Source organism: Piliocolobus tephrosceles, chromosome 3, assembly GCF_002776525.5.
Source record: "Piliocolobus tephrosceles isolate RC106 chromosome 3, ASM277652v3, whole genome shotgun sequence".
Lineage (NCBI taxonomy): Eukaryota > Metazoa > Chordata > Mammalia > Primates > Cercopithecidae > Piliocolobus > Piliocolobus tephrosceles.
The window spans coordinates 138,508,082-138,526,990 of record NC_045436.1 but is presented as its reverse complement, the minus strand read 5'-3'; the positions used below and the strand labels follow the sequence as shown (position 1 = coordinate 138,526,990).

Sequence of the window (18,909 nt, the reverse complement as noted above, 5' to 3'; positions counted from 1 at the left end):
GCAGTGAATTGTTAGAATTGCAGCAAAACAATGAACCAAACCGTCAACCGCGAGCAACCTGTACTTGGGAGGTGAAAGTCAGTGTGAGATTGTAAGGGCTCTGGGTCACTGGGGCATCTGCTCTGGGCAGCAGGGCAGCTCTGTCAAACAGCTGGAGCTGGGAGCCCGGCGTTGCCAGGCCCTGCCCCTGCTGCGTCACGGAGGGCTGGACGGCGGGCGATTGGCGGTGCACTGCAGCTCAGGCTGCTCTGCAGCTTGGCGGAGAGAGGAGGAGGAGCGGAGCGAGAAGTAGGCTGCGAGCTAAGCACAGGCTCCTGCGCCGGCTCCGGGGCTGAGTTTGGGAGATGTCTGAGAAGTGAATTTTTTTCCCCCCGAAGGCAAATGGCTGGCGTGGAAGCACAACCCGCTTTCACTCTTCGGATTTGTGCTTAGCTCTTTTCTTGCACCTTGAGACTCGTGACCAACATGCTGTGATGTGTGCCGGGGGAGGAATTGGTAAGAATGAGACGGCGAATCCCTCTGACTGTCCCAGCCTTCTGCTTCACCGTCCACCCGCTTTTCCTTTCTGTTTCTCTCTTCTGTTTCTCCCCGCTCCACTTCCCTAGTCATGTTTAGATTTGATGACATGGTTCAAAACTACAGTTCTGGGCTGTTACTGAACTTAAAAAAAAAAAAAAAGGTAAAATGATTACACCATTTTCAATCATTTGTTAAAGGGGAATTTAAAAATCTTTTAAATGCTGGATTTTGTAAAAAGGTAAACGATGCACACGCAGGCGCACACGGGCACTCACACACACGCATTCTCTCTCACACACACACCTTTGTACACGAGGGCGCACACGGGCACGCAAACACACGCATTCATACACACACACACACACACACACACACACACACACACACCTTTGTCATCCCATTGTGAAACAGCAGTTTAAAGAAATTTTGGCTATCTGCCTCAAAGGTGATGAAAAGGGAAAGTGTTGAAGATTTAGCCCAGCAGATTTATTCTTAAGGCTGATTTCCTAAGGTTGACTCCTTAGGAAGAAAAAGGTGTTTGTATTGGAGCTTTCTCAGAAATAGTTTTCAAAGAAGTGCTACAAAGAAGCCGCCATGCTTCCCCTAAAACACTAACTTTAAAGAACCTAGTTATTATTCGGGGCACCCTTTATTTTACATTATAAAACATGTAGTTTTAATTTACCACGTACAGCAGAGAGACATCAGTTGGTTAGGGAATGGATGGTTATTTTGGTGTCTGGGACCCTGTACTCTTAGAAAGAATATGTTTTAACTGCTCTTATCATGCTAGCTCAGGTTTTAAAAATGTGATCTGAATAAGACCAAAGTTTCTTCTTGCGTTCTTTTCATGCTGGTTCTAAGCAGGGAGAAAAACAAGTCTGTATGGACAAAGGAAACCTCTAACTCAAAATCAACCTTGAAAGATGCATCAACAAGGACAGGGGCTCCTCATCCACCAATATTTATTTGTATCAGCCTTTAAATCAGCTAGGTCACACTTCTGTGAAGAATAGCATCATCAAAAACCCTTGTTAACTTGTGAAGAGCAAAAATCTTTGCAACGGAGTAGTTCATTCAGTGCTGGCAGCAAGAGCCTCCCACTTCGATCCACCTCAAAAAGTAATAACTGCTTCTTCTGGGCTGTTTTCTATTCTCACTACAAATACGTATCATATACCTACATTGAGATAGTTTATTTTTATTAAAATGAAGTCATTTTATATATTTGGAAAAATAACTTAGAAACATTTTGAAGTTTTAGGGAGTTTAAAAAATAACGTTTAATTTTCATGCTAATTTAACATTCATTAAATTGCATGAAAAAGAGGGAAAATCTAAGCATTCTAAACTAGAATGTGGGGAGTATTTGACCCTGGCTTAGCAAAACCTGAATACTTTTCATACTTAGTGATTAAATGGAATTGAATAGGGCCGGGCGCCTTGGCTCATGCCTGTAATCCCAGCACTTTGGGAGGCTGAGACGGGCTTATCACCTGAGGTCAGGAGTTTCAGACCAGTCTGACCAACATGGAGAAACCCCATCTCTACTAAAAATACAAAATTGGCTGGGCGTGGTGGTGCCTGCCTGTAATCCCAGCTACTCGGGAGGCTGAGGCAGAATGGCTTGAACTTGGGAGGGAGGTGGAGATTGCAGTGAGCTGAGATCGCGCGGTTGCACTCCAGTCTGGGCAACAAGAGCGAAACTCCGTCTCCCCCTCCCCAGAAAAAATAGAATATCATTTATTTTGCTATTGTCAGTAAAATGAAGGAAAATGCTCAAATATCATTATAATTTATCATAGAACAGAGGTGACCCACCTGTCAGACAATTGTACTTCCTATAATTGACTTTTTAAATTAAGGGTTTAAAAAAATACACATATTCAAGCCTTCATTACATGTTTTCTTTATTGTCTCATATATTTGGAAGTAGTTCTACTGAGGAAGAATCAAAGAAAATGCTACAAGTAAGATAGTTTGAGAATTCTCACAGAACAATGCATTGATAAATATAAATTTAATAGTGCTTGAAGAAAAGGAGAATTGATGTATCAACTCTAGGAACAAATATATGTGTGCTGGATGCTATCACTATTCTTGGTCAGTTATTCCTTCCCTATTTTCTGAGATAAATTTATTTCATTTCAGAAATCAGTTTAGCCATATAAACAATACTTTTTTTATAGCTTTGCAGAATAAGGACTAATAGTGATGCTAGTTTTGTAAAAGAGATGTGACCTTAATGGAATTTTTTAATGCTACTCAATAAAAGGTATATCAATACAACTATTTGAGGCAATTACATGGTAGAATGTATTAAAACCTGTGAATGTTGGGCCAGGCACAGTGGCTCGTGCTTCTAGTCCTAGCACTTTGGGAGGCTGAGGCAGAAAGATCCCTTGAGCTCAGGGGTTCAATACCTGCCTGGTCCCGTTTTGCTCTCATCTCTACAAAATAAAACAAAACCTCTGAATGTTCATAGCCTTTCACTAAGTGATTTTGGGTCTAAGTGATTTTCTGGGTCTAAAAACATAACCTAAGGAAATAATATGAATCGCATATGAAGATGTATAAATATGTTTATTACAATCTTATCTATAATGTGAAAAAATGGAAACAAAGCCCCAATAACACAATATTTAAATAAATTAGTGTAGTTGTAATCTATATTGACAAAACTCAGTTACAAAAGTTTTTTTTTTTAATTTAATGACTTGGAAAATATACTTGCAATGTATTCCATAAAAAAGTGAAATTTAATATCTTATGTGTAAAATATAATTTTGAAATAAATATATAAAATTTAATTAATTTAATCAAAAATATTTATTAAGCTATTACTCTAAGACAGTGTCCTAAATTAATAAGGATTGAAAAAGATTAATGCAGTTCCTGTTTGCATACAAGTTTCTTTTGCATCAATGGGCATATCCATTAAAATATCATATTTCCCCCACCCCTCAAAAAATGTTTTCCTAGGTGGTAGAGTTATATCTTGATTTTCTTTTTGATATTTTTTCTAATATTCCAAAATCTTTTAAAGCAACTGTTATTTTTATAACAACAAAATACTGCTTTCAAAAATATCACCAAGAAATATAATAAGAAAAAAAAAAAAAGATAAATGGTAAGCTCTGTATTTTACATGCTCCCTTTAAAAAGATACTATAAAAAGCAGTGTGAGATTGCTTGGTCTAAATGTTTGTTCCCTCCCTTTCCAAGTTCGTATGTTGATTCTCAATCCCCAGTGTGATGGTAGTAGGAGGTACAGCCTTGGAATGTGATTAGATTATGAGAAAGGATTCCTCATGAATGGGATTAGTGCCCTCATAAAAGAGGCCACAAAGAGCTGCCTTGCCTCTTCCATCATGGGAAGATGCAGTGAGAAGGTGCCACCTATGAATCAGAAAGTGAGCTCTCACCAGGCACAATATCTGCTGGCACCTTGATATTGGACTTCCCAGTCTCTAGAACTTTAGGAAATAACTTTCTGTTGGTTACAAATCACCTAGTTTATGGTAATTTGTTATAGCATCCCAAATGGACTAAGGCAGAGATAGATTAATACTGCTATACAAATGAACCCCAATGAGAAATAGATATAAATGGGCAATTCACAAAAAACAAAAAAATTTAATTATCTAAGGTTGGGGTGGGGGGGATGTTAACCTCCCAATAATCAAAGAAACCCAACATAGCAATAAGTTACCACGTTTTCACACATCACATTAACAAATGTGGACAACAAATCAAAATGTATCATTTTGTTGGGAAAACTATTCAGTAATATGAGAAAATAATCATGATATGGAAAAATGTTTATGGTATGAGAAGTAGATAAAAGCAAGTTACAAAATGATATCCTAGTTTTGAAAAAAAAAAAAATCAACCTATGCACAGAAACCAATTTATTGGTGGGGAATAAACCAAAGGTTAATAGTATTTATATTTGGGTGGTAGGATTATAGTTTATTTCTATTTTTCTCATGGTGTTAATATATAGTTTCTAAAATTTCTGCAGTGAATATATTTTAGTTATCAGAGAAAACAAGTCACTATCCTAAAGAAACAATTTGTCCTAGTATGAAGAGCACATATATGATATTATATATCCCCTCCTTCACAAAGTCGCCCTGTCTCCCTTATTGTGTGTACTTTTATGTTAGGTATCATTATTTCTGAATTATTTTTCTGATGAGAACATTTGTATTATAAGGGAAATCACAAAATAAAGCTATTCTGCTCACATTCACTGTTTCGCCCCCACCTGTTTTCTAAAATAATAAGCAGTGTTGAACAGATTTGAGCTTTACTTCCCTTTAATTTCCTGTTGATTTCATTTGCCAGGGCCTAGGGCTGATAGGCTTTAATTAAATACTCCTTAATTTCTTTTTCTGAAGTCTGCTTATTCAGTTTAAGGCCTTTTTGAATGAGGAAGGTGGGTACTACTACATTCCTCTTAGTAAAACTTACAAGGTTTTAACTCTTTGGGTAGGCTAGGTAATACAAATCATAATTTTCTTGGTTATGAGAAGGAAAGTGAAAATCAGTTTTGACCTGTCTCAAAATGTTGTGAAATCTTTTTCTTTTATTTATAGGATTCATAACTACTTAGCATGTATTTTCAAAATTTGATTTCCCCTTAATTAGACTACAATAATATAGTTAGAAGGTTTTAGTATGTGGCCAAAGGAACAACTCCATGTTTTCTAAAAGGCCTAGAGAACATGCATAGGGTGCCTCTCCTCTTTCCCTTTGTGTTCGTCATTTTGGCGAATTACTGGAAGATGGCGGTTCTGGCCGAAAGGAAGTGCAAATAGATCTTATAAATGTCTGTATCATATCACACTCTTCTCAGATATCTTCGGTGATTTCCCATATTCTTCATCTTAGCAAATCAGGGCTTCAATTTGGTCCCAACCTAGATTTTCATTTAATTTGCCATCACTTCTTAATTTGTACTTAAAACTGCAGCCATATTGAACTACTCATTGTTACTTAAATAAATAGTCTGCACCCTCCTTGCCTCCTTGCCTGTATTCGTATTACCTTTTCTAAAATCTATAAATCTCTTCTGTCAGGATTCTAAACATTTCCCAAGGCTTACTTATAATACCTTCTTTCCTGGGAAGCCTTTCCTCTTCTCCCTTTCTATCCTCTGACCTCACACCATACTTTCTCATAAGACTTTCTGTTTCCCTAAATTCATATACTGCACAATTATCCTAATTTCATCTTTTTTATTGAATTAAATACTTGACCTGTTCTGGGGCTATTCATTCCCAAAGTACCCAGCACCGTGCCTAGGACAAGGTGAAATAAATGTACCATAGAAAACAAACTCCTAGAAGGCAGATAATTTTGGCCATTTTGTTCCCTGGTTTATTTGCAGTATAAATAACAATGCCTAGCATATAGCGGTGGTGCCAAAAATATTAATTGAAAGATTAAAATTAAAGAGCACCTTTAGTGTGTTAGGCACAGTGCATTGTTTAATAAATCTCTTTACAAAATTGTGTGAGGTGGTGATATTATTTCCATTTTACATATTTGGAAACTGATGCTCAGAAAGGCTAAAAGCTTGTGGTAAATGGACAACTGTGAATCTGTTTGCCAAACTTGTGTTCATTCTGCTAATTGCAGATGCTGTTTGTTGCTGTTTTGAAAATAGCTATTTATATTATCAGTACTTATTCAAAATAAATATAGTGTGATGCATAGGTACCATTGAGTAAATTATCGGGATTGCGTATTTATCATGAATTTATTTTACAATTTCAATGAAGATCAACTTGTTTCTAATACCATTTATAGTTTTGATCTGCCTCTTATTTGTGTTTATATACTATTCTTAGTAATACTTATAGGCCTCAGGTACAGTTTAAATATATGTACTGAGACAGTTTAAGTAATTGACATGTGTAATCCATGCTTTCATTGCAATAAGTCATGTGCTGAAGTAATTTTTAGCCACCGTGAAATAATACTTCTGTATGTAATAATTATAATATATTAATATTAATTCATTCAGTAGCTTTCAAAAGAAAGTCTTTAATACATTTTAGAAATTAATTAAATCTCTGATCTATCAGACTGAATTTTCCTTTTTTATAGTTTAAACAAAATAACTAATGTTAATACCTATATGTCTTCATCACATATCCAGTAATATGCTATATTCTTTAAAGAAAATAACAGAATATAATTCAAAGTTTTAGTTTCTAATGTGGTTATTTGCCTCATCTGTATAGCTTGAGCAAATAATCTGTGACAGACCTTTCGAAAACCTCTGATATAGTCTATTGATATAATCTTTTGATCTTACAGTTGTTCAGGGACTAAATTCTTTCCATTTCAGCTACAGATAGTTCTACTTTCCTATTCATTATTCTTTTTATCTCTTATCATTTTGCTTTCTTTTAAGCATATTATTTTCCTTTGCTTTTTAAAAACTTCTGTGGTTACTCATATAGAAAATAATTGCCCTATTTCTTGTATATAAGAAAAATAGTTTCACTCATTATTTAAACATTAATATATACATCATTTGTATGAGAAAGATTAACTGCATAAAAATAATATTTAATGATAATGACTTCTTGGGGAAAATACACAGTCCCTGACTTTTGATGGTTCAACTTATGATTTTTCCACTTTATGATGATGCAAAAGAGATACACATTTAGTAGAAACCGTACTTCAAGTTCCCACACAACCATTCTGTCTTTTGCTTCCAGTATAGTATTCAGTAAAGTACACGAGATATTGAACACTTGATTATAAAGTAGACTTTGTGTTAAATGACTTTGTCCAACTGTATGCTAATGTAAGCATTCTGAGCACATTTAAAGTAAGCTCGGGTAAGCTGTGATGTTCAGTAGGTTAGTGTATGACATGCACTTTTGACTTATGATATTTTCAATTTACCATGGGTTTATGAACGAGCATCTGCATTCATTAACTAAAAATAAGTCTTTCCAGAGTAGATTTGAGCTGCCTAGGTCTATGATTTTCAAAGTGTGGCCCCCAGAGTAGGTTCATCAGTATCACTTGAGCTTGTTAGAATGCAAATTCTCAGGCCACTGCAGAACCATTGAATCAGAGAAACTGGTGTGATTTTGTGCTTGGGTTGGGGAGGGGGTGGCAGGGCGGGCAGAACATATGTTTTAACAAGCTCTCTATGTGATTCTGATCTACAATAAAGCTGGAGACCACAGGCTTGGAGTAAGATCCTCAGGTGAGCAGGCCAATATATTCACTGGGTTTTGACAGGTAGGTGCTGGACTTAAAAGGTCTCCAGGAAAGAGGATTTTATTTTCTTTCCTGTATGCTATTTCAGATATCTCTGTGTTATTACTAAGCTGCCTGCAAAAGTCATTAATTTAATACATGAAACTAAAAAAAGACAGTCAGAAACACAATGTTCAACACTTAAAGGTGTGCGTTGGATAGGTTTTATGTTATTATTTGCTTCCTGGCAACAGATTCCCTTTAAAAAAGCAGAATTAAACTAAACATTTGTGCAAATGTTTCATAAAGGAAAAAGTATAAGACTTCCCCCCCCCAGTTCTTTGATCTCGGATATATTTGGGAATGATGGTTGAAAGAAGCAAATGTGAATCTTATGACTTTCATTAGAGAGTTTGTGCCTAAGGAATCGAGTTTTCTTAGCAATCCTGCATGCTTTTGAAGTGGTAAGGAATGATGCACCTACTGTGACCATTAAAGTTGTAATTAATTAACTCTGTAAACTTCAAATCCAAGCACAAAAATATTTTCATAGTGCATCTTTAAACAACATAGGCTGTATTCTTTAATATACTTTAGATCTAATCAAGTTAGATTAAGTACCTCATTTATTGCTGGAAATTCTATGTCCCAGCTCTCTTTACCTTAATTGGCCCATGTGATTTGAATATGGTCATTTTGGAATGTTGTAGATTGGTCATGTTATGAAGATATTAGAAATAAGCAGAAAGAATTTTGAAATAGGCTCTTAATTAGGAATTGAAAATTTTCTTAACTACAAACTTTTATTTTCCTACTGACTTTAATTTTCTAAAGAACAATGAAGGTAATATTTGAAAAGTATAACTGACTTATTTTTGAGATTTTTATAGTACTTTCACATCAAAAACTCTATATGCCCTACATAAGTATAGGCATAAAAATGTTTTATTGAAACAATTATGTGAGCAGACAACCATTTAAATTCTGCTTTCACAACTAATTTTCAGAAAGAAGAGTCTCCTAAAACTATATCAACATTTAAGTATGCTATTTATTACAATTTAGCCAGACATTTATAAGGTAACTTTTAGTAATTATCTTTTGGTAAAAACAAAAAACAAAACCCCAAAACTGAAAGCTTTAATTAATTAGCTTTGCAACATTTATAATTACATGTAATGCTTCTATGCAGGAACACACACATTTGCCTTTATCAAGAAGCTTATATACTAAACTATGTTTAACTTGTATGTCAAGAAACTTATATATAAGTTAAACATAATTTCTGGTTTAATATTGAGTATAGCATTATTATTATTATGTACACGTGTTACGCATGGCTTGTGTGTGAACATTCATTTTCAGTGTTGAGGCAGCACACTTGGCTTGCATTTTGTGAAGTTGTGCTTTAAAAAAAAAAGGGAAGAAAAAAAGACTTAAAGAAATGCCTCTCTTTCCCACATGTTAAATGTAAAAGCAATACATTAAGTTCTGTGTATAGGCTTCATGATTATATGAAGTTTAATCAAAATTTAACTTTTTGATTAAAATGAAGATCTGTTTTCTAATTCCAAAATAAGTATACGTGTTAATGGTTAAAAAAAAATGGAGAGTATTAAAACACTGAAAAAATTAAAATCTGCTATTAATAGACTGTCTCAAAATAACCAGTGTTAATGTCTTAAAAATATATTACTCCAAATTCTTCCATTTCTTCCATGTTTATATATTGTATATATTCATAGTTGAGATTATACTTGTATACAGGTCTAACTCGTGCTTTAAAACTTTATAAACTTTAAGCATTTTATGAGTCATTAAAAATTCTTTTAAACAACTTTTTTTTTTTTTTTTTTGAGACGGAATTTCGCTCTTGTTGCTCAGGCTGGAGTATAATGGCTCTATCTCGGCTCTCTGCAACCTCCACCTCCTGTGTGCAAGCGATTCTCCTGCCTCAGCCTCCCCAGCAACTGGGATTACAGGCATGTGCCACACGCCTGGCTAATTTTGTATTTTTAGTAGTGATGGGGTTTCTCCATGTTGGTCAGGCTGGTCTCGAACTCCTGACCTCAGGTGATCTGCCTGCCCCAGCCTCCCAAAGCGTTGAAATTACAGGCATGAGCCACCATGCCCAGCCTAAATATCATTTTTAATAGCTGTCTTGTATTTCCATTAGAAATAAATTTAACACAATTAGATACAATGCAGTTAACAATTTCTCTATTTCTGAACATTTGTGTAGTGACTTTTTTTTTTTTTTTGAGATGGAGTTTTGCTCTTGTTGCCCAGGCTGGAGTGCAATGGCACAATCTCGGCTCATAGCAACCTCTGCCTCCCACGTTCAAGCCATTCTCCTGCCTCAGCCTCCGGAGTAACTGGGATTACAGGCATACACTACCATGCCCAGCTAATTTTGTATTTTTAGTAGAGACAGGGTTTCTCCATGTTGGTCAGGCTGGTCTCGAACTCCAGACCTCAGGTGATCCGCCTGCCTCAGCCTCCCAAAGTGCTGGGATTACAGGTGTGAGCCACCACGCCCAGCTGTGTAGTGACTTTCTTGGACTGAGATGAGTATATTTCTACTGAGGGCCAGAGATGACATTTTTAGGGCATATTGTCCTATGGGTCTAGAGAAGTAAGAGCAGGTTCAAGTCCCCCAAAACTATATGATTGTATACCTTCATTGAGCATTATGAATCAAGAAACCCTTTGCTACATTCTACATTCAGAGTCAAAAAATGCTACCTCTGTCTTAAGTTATTTTTTTAGGTTACTACTGAAGTTGAAAATATTTTTTCCTATATATTTGTAGTATGTGGCTTCTGTGTTTGTTCAGGCTTTTATTCCAACTGTGTTATTCATGTGACTATTAAATCAGAAATGAATAATTTTTAATATTGATCTTATAAGATATTAATTAATTAATTTTTGAGACTGAGTTTCACTCTAGTGCCCAGGCTGGAGTGCAGTGGCATGATTCGGCTCACTGTAACCTCCACCTGCTGGTTTTGAGTGATTCTCGTGCCTCAGCCTCCCGAGTAGCTGTGATTACAGTCGCCTGCTACCACGACCGGATAATTTTTGTGTTTTTAGTAGAGATGGGATTTCACCACATTGGCCAGGCTGGTCTCAAACTTCTGACCTCAGGCGATCCTCCCGCCTTGGCCTCCCAAATTGCTGGGATTACAGGAGTAAGCCACTGCACCCGGCCTATAAGATATTAATTTAAAAAATACACCATTATGGCCAGGCACGGTGGCTCACACCTGTAATCCCAGCACTTTAGGAGGCTGAGGCGGGCAGATCGCCTGAAGTCGGGAGTTCGAGACCAGCCTGACCAACGTGGAGAAATCTTATCTCTACTAAAAATACAGAATTAGCCAGATGTGGTGGCAAATGCCTGTAATCCCAGCTACTCAGGAGGCTGAGGCAGGAGAATCACTTGAACCAGGGAGGCCGACATTGGGGTGAGCTGAGATTGTGCCATTGCACCCCAGCCTGGACAATAAGAGCAAAACTCCATCTCAAAAAAAAATCGCTGTGAGTAATAATAGACTTGTTAGGGTGATACTGAAACAATGGGGTAGATGCCACAGATTAGCTCAAATAGGCCGTGAAAATGTTAGGATAAGTACCTATCTGTAGAAATCTGAGTTTATTTTATAGTTGAATCATACTAGCATATAAAATTCTGGCAAGCGTAATAATATTATATTCAAATTGACTTAAATAATTTATGACACATTCATAAATAATGATATGTTTAGGAATTAATAAAAGCCTATATATGCATGAATAAGAAAATGGTAGTGGAGCAAACAGCAGGATTATTGTATGTGAATTGCCACTAACTTGCTGTGTAATTTTGGGTAAGTCATTCTTTCCAAACCTGTTTTCTTCTGTGTAAACTAGTTGGATATTAACATTTTTTTCCAGCTTTAACATTCTGAGTTTTTTGTTTAAGTTCTTAAGCATCTTTAAAATGCTTTTCCTACTTTGAAGAAATGTTGGCATCAAACAATTCATACGTATTCTTATAAAAAAAAGTAAGAATAGCTACCATTTGTTGATCTATTATATGTCAGATGCCTTACATAAATTCCCATTAACTCCTCACAACAACCCTACAAAGCAGATGGTATCATTGCCATTTTCCTAATTGGAAAACTGAGGGTCATAAGAAGTCCCACTAGGGCTGAGAGGGAGAGCCAGAATTTGAACCTATGACTCAGAAATGCTCTGTTTTTCCACAGTGCCACTTACCTCTCCCTTGGACAAATGTGATGACTTGTTTTAACCCAGAGTTTCTCAACAGCGCATTTCTTGACATTTGGGACTAGATAATTGTTTGTTGTGAAGGATTGTCCTGTTCATTGCTGCATATTTAACAGCATCTCTGGCTTCTTTCCAGAACCAAAAGTATCACCAGATATTAGCAAATGTCCTAGGGGGCTGGAAGGGGAGGTACAGTTGGCCCCATTTGAGGACCACTGATCTAATACAACTTAAGTCATCAGTAGTCTGAGGACAAACATAATTACTTTCTCCAGCAAAGGCTTTAGGCCATTTTAAGGGTCAAGGTGGAATTAACCAAGTAGATCTCCAGCAAAGGAACCTACCTACTCCTTCATGCAATACTTATTATACATTGATTGTCCCTTATTCTCTTAAGATTCATCCCATTTGAAGAGCGCTTTTTGGGGTGCATGGTATAGCAACAAGAACCTGATTAATGTTTGTTAATTCACTGAAAGGTATTCATTGAGGGCATGTTATATGCCAGGCATTGTCCAGTTATTGGTTAAAACAGTAAACAAGATGGCCTTGTAGGAGAAACAAGTATTAAATCATTTTAGCTCATTCTCCTTTATCTTCCTAATAATCTTATAAAGATTCTGTTTAGAACCACAATCCAGTGTGTTTATCATGTTTTTCATATATACACAACTTACCACATGAAACTGGAGTTTACCTTCCTTAGTGTGAATGAGTAAAGATCACACACTGGAAAACTTGTGTTCTTCTGCCAGTTCAAATATATATTTTGGCTCTGATTTTTAAGTGAGCACATATGTGTGTGCTAGCTTCATTTTGAAACTTAACTGTTTATCTATTGGTTAGCCTTTTAATGCTCTTACCATTTTGTGGTCTGAAGCTTGGCCACATATTTATCAAAGTTTGTCTTGTGGGGATTAATCTCTGAAGTATCTCTGGTAAAGAGGGAATCTTATGAGGTTCGTGCCTGATCCCTTACCTAGACTCTCTACTTCTGGAGGACAGAAACCATGGAGTTCACATGGGACTTCCCATCATGTTAGTTTTCAATGCCTGGAAAAGTACCTGGTTGGCAATGGTAGCCTTTCCGTACCTATATAAGGAACAAATATAAGGAAAAGAAATATCTAAATCGTGAAAATAGATTTCACTAAATAAATCTTGCTGAATTTTTATCTTCTACTTCCTGAAGACCACTGAGGTCATTTATTTACATTTCTTAATTATTCTGAGGTAGTTGGAAGTAAAAAAATCTTTATAAAAACAGATTTGGTCAGCTGATGGGGAAAAAGCCTGTAAAACCATTCAAAATAAGGAGGTCTTCAAGTACTTGAAGAAAACCTTATGGAAATGCTTCTGAAGACCCTGAAGGCATCACTATAAAGAGTACGCATGTGCTCAGAACATTGGTGCTGAATTCTCAGAGTAGAAAATTTACTTGAAATGCCGTGTCAAATATAGGAAAATTGGGTACACATTGTATAGTTATTTCTATCCTGGATGAAATTGTTTTGGTACTTTAAAGAATAAACTTTAAACTGTCTTAAAAAAGGTTACTCAGAATAACTTCCTCCCAGAGAGTTTTAGAACAATAAAATTTAAATACTTCAGCTATTTCTAAAAATAAGTCCTACTTGTTTTATTTCCTTTTTTATGTCTTCCTGTTGCAGAGTTTCGTAAGTGTCCATTTTAGAATTACATGCTCTAGATCTTAATGTGAACTATAATAACTTTAGCATAATAAGAGCTGTAGTGAGCTACATACCATGAAATGCCTAAGTTATTATATCACATGTAGAGCCAGTGTGCATAAGATTGTTAACGGTATTCTAGTCTTTGCTGCATATAAGAGGGGTGTTATTTTACTCATTCTTGGGTTCATTCCACAGATCTTCATTGAAAATCTACTCTTTGCTTGATATTGTACTCTTCCAGGCCTAGGCCATATCAATGAACCAAAAAGACAGAAATTTCTATGCTGATGGAGGAGGGAAACAGACAAAAGCTAAAATACCAAAGTCAATTATGCATTGTTAGAAAGTGACATACATGTTTTATGAAAAGTAAACAGGCAAAGAGAATAAACAGGCTGATCATATGGAGCACTGGAGGTGGCTACTGTAATTACATGGGAGCCTTCAGAGAGTCTTAAGTCACGAAATTGTCAGGATCTAACTTATGTTATACCAGGACTAGACTGATAGTGGTGAATCAGGTTGATTGTAATAAAGGTGATGAGAAGTGGTACGATTCTGGATATAGTTAAGGGAAGAGTCAACAGAATTTGCAGACTGACATGATGTGAGTTGTAAGTGAAAGACAGAAACCAAGGATGACTCAAAAGTTTTTGGGCTGAGCATCTAGAAGAAGGGAGCTGCCATTAGCTGACAGGGCTAATCTGGGAGATAAGCAGCTTGCGGGAGAGTGCTTGGACCTCCATTTGCACTTGTTACTTTCTGGAGATGGGCTGCCTCCTGGGCGTCAGTCTGGAGTTTTGTAAAGAGGTCTGTGCTAGAGGAACGGAACTTGTGGAAGTTCTCATTGGATGGCCTTGGTTTTCTCAGTAAAATAGAAACAAGGTCATCAGCAGGAAGAAAGTTAGGAGGGAGATATTGGATGTTCAAGGAGAAAGGAGAGGGTATGAAACAGTTGTGTATGAGAGTGGGAGAATACATGGACAGGAAATGCAGCATGATTGCAGTCAGTGTGAATGGCCAACTTAGAGTTTGTGGTCAGGAGGTTAAAGTGACTCTGACAAGGTGTTGTGCATTTCTTTCCAACCACTTTCAACCTGTAGGTACTGGAACAGAGTACGTAGAGCTTTACATGTGAATGTAAGCAGGGTGAGGGTTTTGCCAAGAAAGAAGTGAGAGAGGAGTTCATTGGTTGAGAGAATATACGAGGAAGTGATTACAATATTAACCATAAAATTTAAGCTAAGGAAGGAAATGAGATCACTTGAGAATATGCGGCAGTGAAAAGATGGTTGGTGGTCGTTTACGGGTGGGATCAGTGATATTGGAGTCAGGTTAAAAGTGAGTCATTTATTTGAAAGTAAATTTTATATGCATGTATTGAATTATAGTTCAAACACATATAAAGTCCTCTATTGAATCCATCTAAGGCACAGTAAGCAGTAAAAATGGGTAACCTTACCTAGTACAAAATGAATGTTTTAAAAGTAAATAAATGCAGGCTGGGTGCGGTGGCTCATGCCTATAATCCCAGGACTTTGGGAGACCGAGGCGGGTGGATCACGAGGTCAGGAGATTGAGACCATCCTGGCTAACACAGTGAAACCCCGTCTCTACTAAAAATACAAAAAATTAGCCAGGCGTAGTGGCGGGCACCTGTAGTCCCAGCTACTCGGGAAGCTGAGGCAGGGAGAATGGCGTGAATCTGGGAGGCAGAGATTGCAGTGAAGAGCCGCATCACGTCACCGCACTCCAGCCTGGGTGACAGAACGAGACTCCATCTCAAAAAAGTAAATAAATGCAAATATTTAAACTTATTTGTTCACTTTATTTTTTCAAATGAAGCATGCCTTTATCATTTTTCTCTAAATATCTTAAATTTAATTTTTTAATACCACTTTTCTCCTATTGTCTCTCCCAACCCTCACATTCCTTAGTGGGTTGCCAGAGCTATATGCCTTCTGCCAACTCGTTGTTCAAGTGTCACTGCCCTGTATCAGAGCCCTCTGATAGCTGCCAAGGCTCTCATTCCATATAAGTTATCTGGATTAAGCTTAAGTAACTACTTACTAAGATGTGCCACTTGGGTGAGTTTCTCAAACACTCTGTTTCCTCATTACTAAGTGGAGATAATAACATGTACTTTGTTGTAAGGATTAAAATTAATGAATGCATATGTATCCTTTGCATATAACCTGGTATATGTCTATAAATGGTAGCTACTGATATGACCTTAGGTCTATTAAATTAACAATATTTATTAATGTTGAATAACCAAATTTCAAAAACATGCTATCTTGTCATTTCAATAACATATTAGTTTAGGAGTACATAGGATCACTAAAGTCAAAACACAGTATTGTTACCATTGATATTTTCATAGTTTTTTCAGCTTTAAAAAGAAATTAAGGCATATTAGGTGTTCACCATAAATATGGGTAAGATTTCTTTTTAGTTCATGATAACGTAGACATACACATATACAACTGCAATATTTTAGCTGCCTTTTGCTAGCCTAAACCAGCTTTGAGCCTGATTATTCACAAACAGTAACTTATTTGGACATGTGATCTGAATTGTATTAAAGAAGGGAAGCATTAAAAAAAAAAATCTGAAGTGTATTGAAGAAGAGAAACGTTAACGCTTTCAATGTCTGAATAGACCATCCATAGAATATATATATGTATTTGATTATATATGGTTTTGATTGTACATGTTTTCCTCTTTTATATAAAATATGCATATATGTATGTATGTAATAATATATGTATATAGTATTACACATATAAATATATATAAAATATACATATATGTATGTGATATTATATATAAATATATAAAAACTTTATTCTCACATGAGAGAACTGAAGAAACTCTTATTTAGTGCACGTTTGGAAACAGTAAGAATGGGTAACTATTTCTAGTATGAAACAATGCATCTAGATACCACAGTCTACTTTTATATGTTTTCAAAATAAACATGTCATGTGAAAATTCTAATTTGACTCTCCATCAGCAATTATATAAAACATGTCACTCGGCCAGGTGCAGTGGCTTATGCCTGTTAATCCCAGTAATTTGGGAGGCCCAGGCAGGCAGATCACTTGAAGTCAGGAGTTTGAGACCAGCCTGGCCACTATGGTAAAACCCCGTCTCTACTAAAAATACAAAAATTAGCTGGGCCTGCTGGTGCATGCCTGTAATCTCAGGTACTCAGGAGGCTGGGACAGGAGGATTGCTTGAACCTGGGAGGTGAAGGTTGCAGTGAGCTGAGACCATACCACTGCATTCAATCTTGAGTGACAGAGTGAGACTCTATCTCAAAAAATAGATAAAGTAAAATAAAATAAAAACGTGTCACTTATTGCTGTGGAGAGTTCCTTCCCTCAGCCTGAGTGAGAGGCTGCTTCTGTGATGTAGAACAGTATCTTCTATTTCTGTCTCCCCAAAGTCAATCACAGTGTCTGGCGTATGGTAGGTTTTCAGGTCATGCTTGCTGAGTGAATTGAAATTGAATGAGCTCTTTTCTAAAGATATGTAAGGGCTAAGTGCTTCAGTACCGTTGACCTTTTTTCCATTTAGGGTTCTTAAAATGACAAAACTATTACAAACATTTCTTTGTTAGTGGTAAAAGTGAAAAGTAATATGACTTAGCTTTTTATGAACTTATGTAGCACTTCCTCCCATGATAATAATCACCAGTTATCAAAAGTAATTTCTTATAGGGCTGGAGGCAGTGGCTCTCTCCTGTAATCCCAGTGCTTTGGGAGGCCGAGGTGGGAGGATTGCTTGAGCCCAGAAGTTTGAGACCAATCTGGGCAGTATAGCGAGACCCTGTCTCTACAAAATAAAATATAAAATTAGCTAGATGTGGTGGCTCATGCCTGTCATCCCAGCTACTTGGGAAGCTGAGGCAGGAGGATAGCTTGAGCCCAGAAAGTCGTGGCTGCAGTGAGTTGTGATCACACCACTGCACTCCAGCCTGGGCAACAGAGGAAGACGTGTCTAAAAGAAATTAATTACTTTAATTCAATGTTTTGGGTGACATATTACCCTTGCCTGACTTTCAATGTATATCTAAAATATAGAATATGTACTCCAACTGGGGATTTAGTTCAAGGTCACTTAACAGAAAATATTGAATGGCACTAAGAACTCCAAGGGGATTTTATTCAGCAAATTTGATTCATTCCACCCAATGGCGAATACAAAGGATTACGTAACTTCATTATTCAAGATCCACAGTTTTCCCACAAATAAATTGACCCTTGTCATCACAAAAGCCCATATTAGACATATTCACATAGACTGTTCATACTTACCTTTTTTTCCAAAGATTATGTGAGGTGAAGAAAAACCTTTTTTTTTTGTCAATAGAGGATAGTAGTGGAGCCATACCAACATGTCACATTGTCACCTGGGACAGCAAAGAAACCACCAAAGATAGGAAACCATCTTGATGCTTTTGTCATGATCTATGAGATAAGGAATCAGTCTCCCTGCGGTAATAAGCTTCTATAGAGAGTGTTGAACAAGTGGATCACAGATGACACAGATTGGAGCAAGACCAAGTTTTATCAGGGCTCACTGTGCTTCAGGCAGGGCTGGCTACCTCTGATGTGTAGGTCAAGGAGACTTTCCTATCATGAGTCTATTGTGAAACGATTCCTATCTTATTGTTAGAAATCCATAGATATGAAATTTCTCTGTGCCTTTTATATTGACTATGATAGAGAATTTCCGTGTCTTCCATGGTTTAGAACATATAAGAACTTTGGCGTTTTGTTTGTGTTTTCTCATCTTGGTTGAGAAGAAGGTTATAAGTCTATCAAGGTCAGGATCCATTGTTCTTTCTTGGTCAACTTTTGGAAATGTTGGTTGAAACTAATTCTAACTGTATTAAATCTGCAGAAAGAATCCTTACGATCTCATCAACAATCTTTTGTGTAGACTAGACTTCGCTCATTAGTTAATTCTAGCCTTAAATGTGAGGATCTTCTTGTATCGCTGTCAAGTCATTAGTGCATAGCTGAGGTTACACATTCAAAGAAGATGGGCTTCCCAATAATATGAGTGATATCTAATAAATTGCTCAGTCTTAATTCCAATTGTGCATTTTGCAATAAAGTTACTTAGCACAGAGTAGTGAATCTCAGAGTGTGGTCCCAGGACCAGCAGCATCAGTACT

General features: G+C 36.6%; 1 protein-coding gene across 7 annotated transcripts in view; it reads left to right on the top strand.

The window, feature by feature from the left end:
• The first annotated feature begins 256 nt into the window (after positions 1-256).
• Positions 257-18,909, top strand: part of ATP10D (ATPase phospholipid transporting 10D (putative)) — a 118,959-nt gene continuing 100,306 nt past the window's right edge. For all 7 annotated transcript variants that reach the window (XM_023224522.2, XM_023224521.2, XM_023224520.2 and 4 more), the window contains exon 1: positions 257-495. The gene's annotated coding sequence lies outside the window, so the exon portion shown is untranslated. The remainder of the gene's footprint in view (positions 496-18,909) is intronic.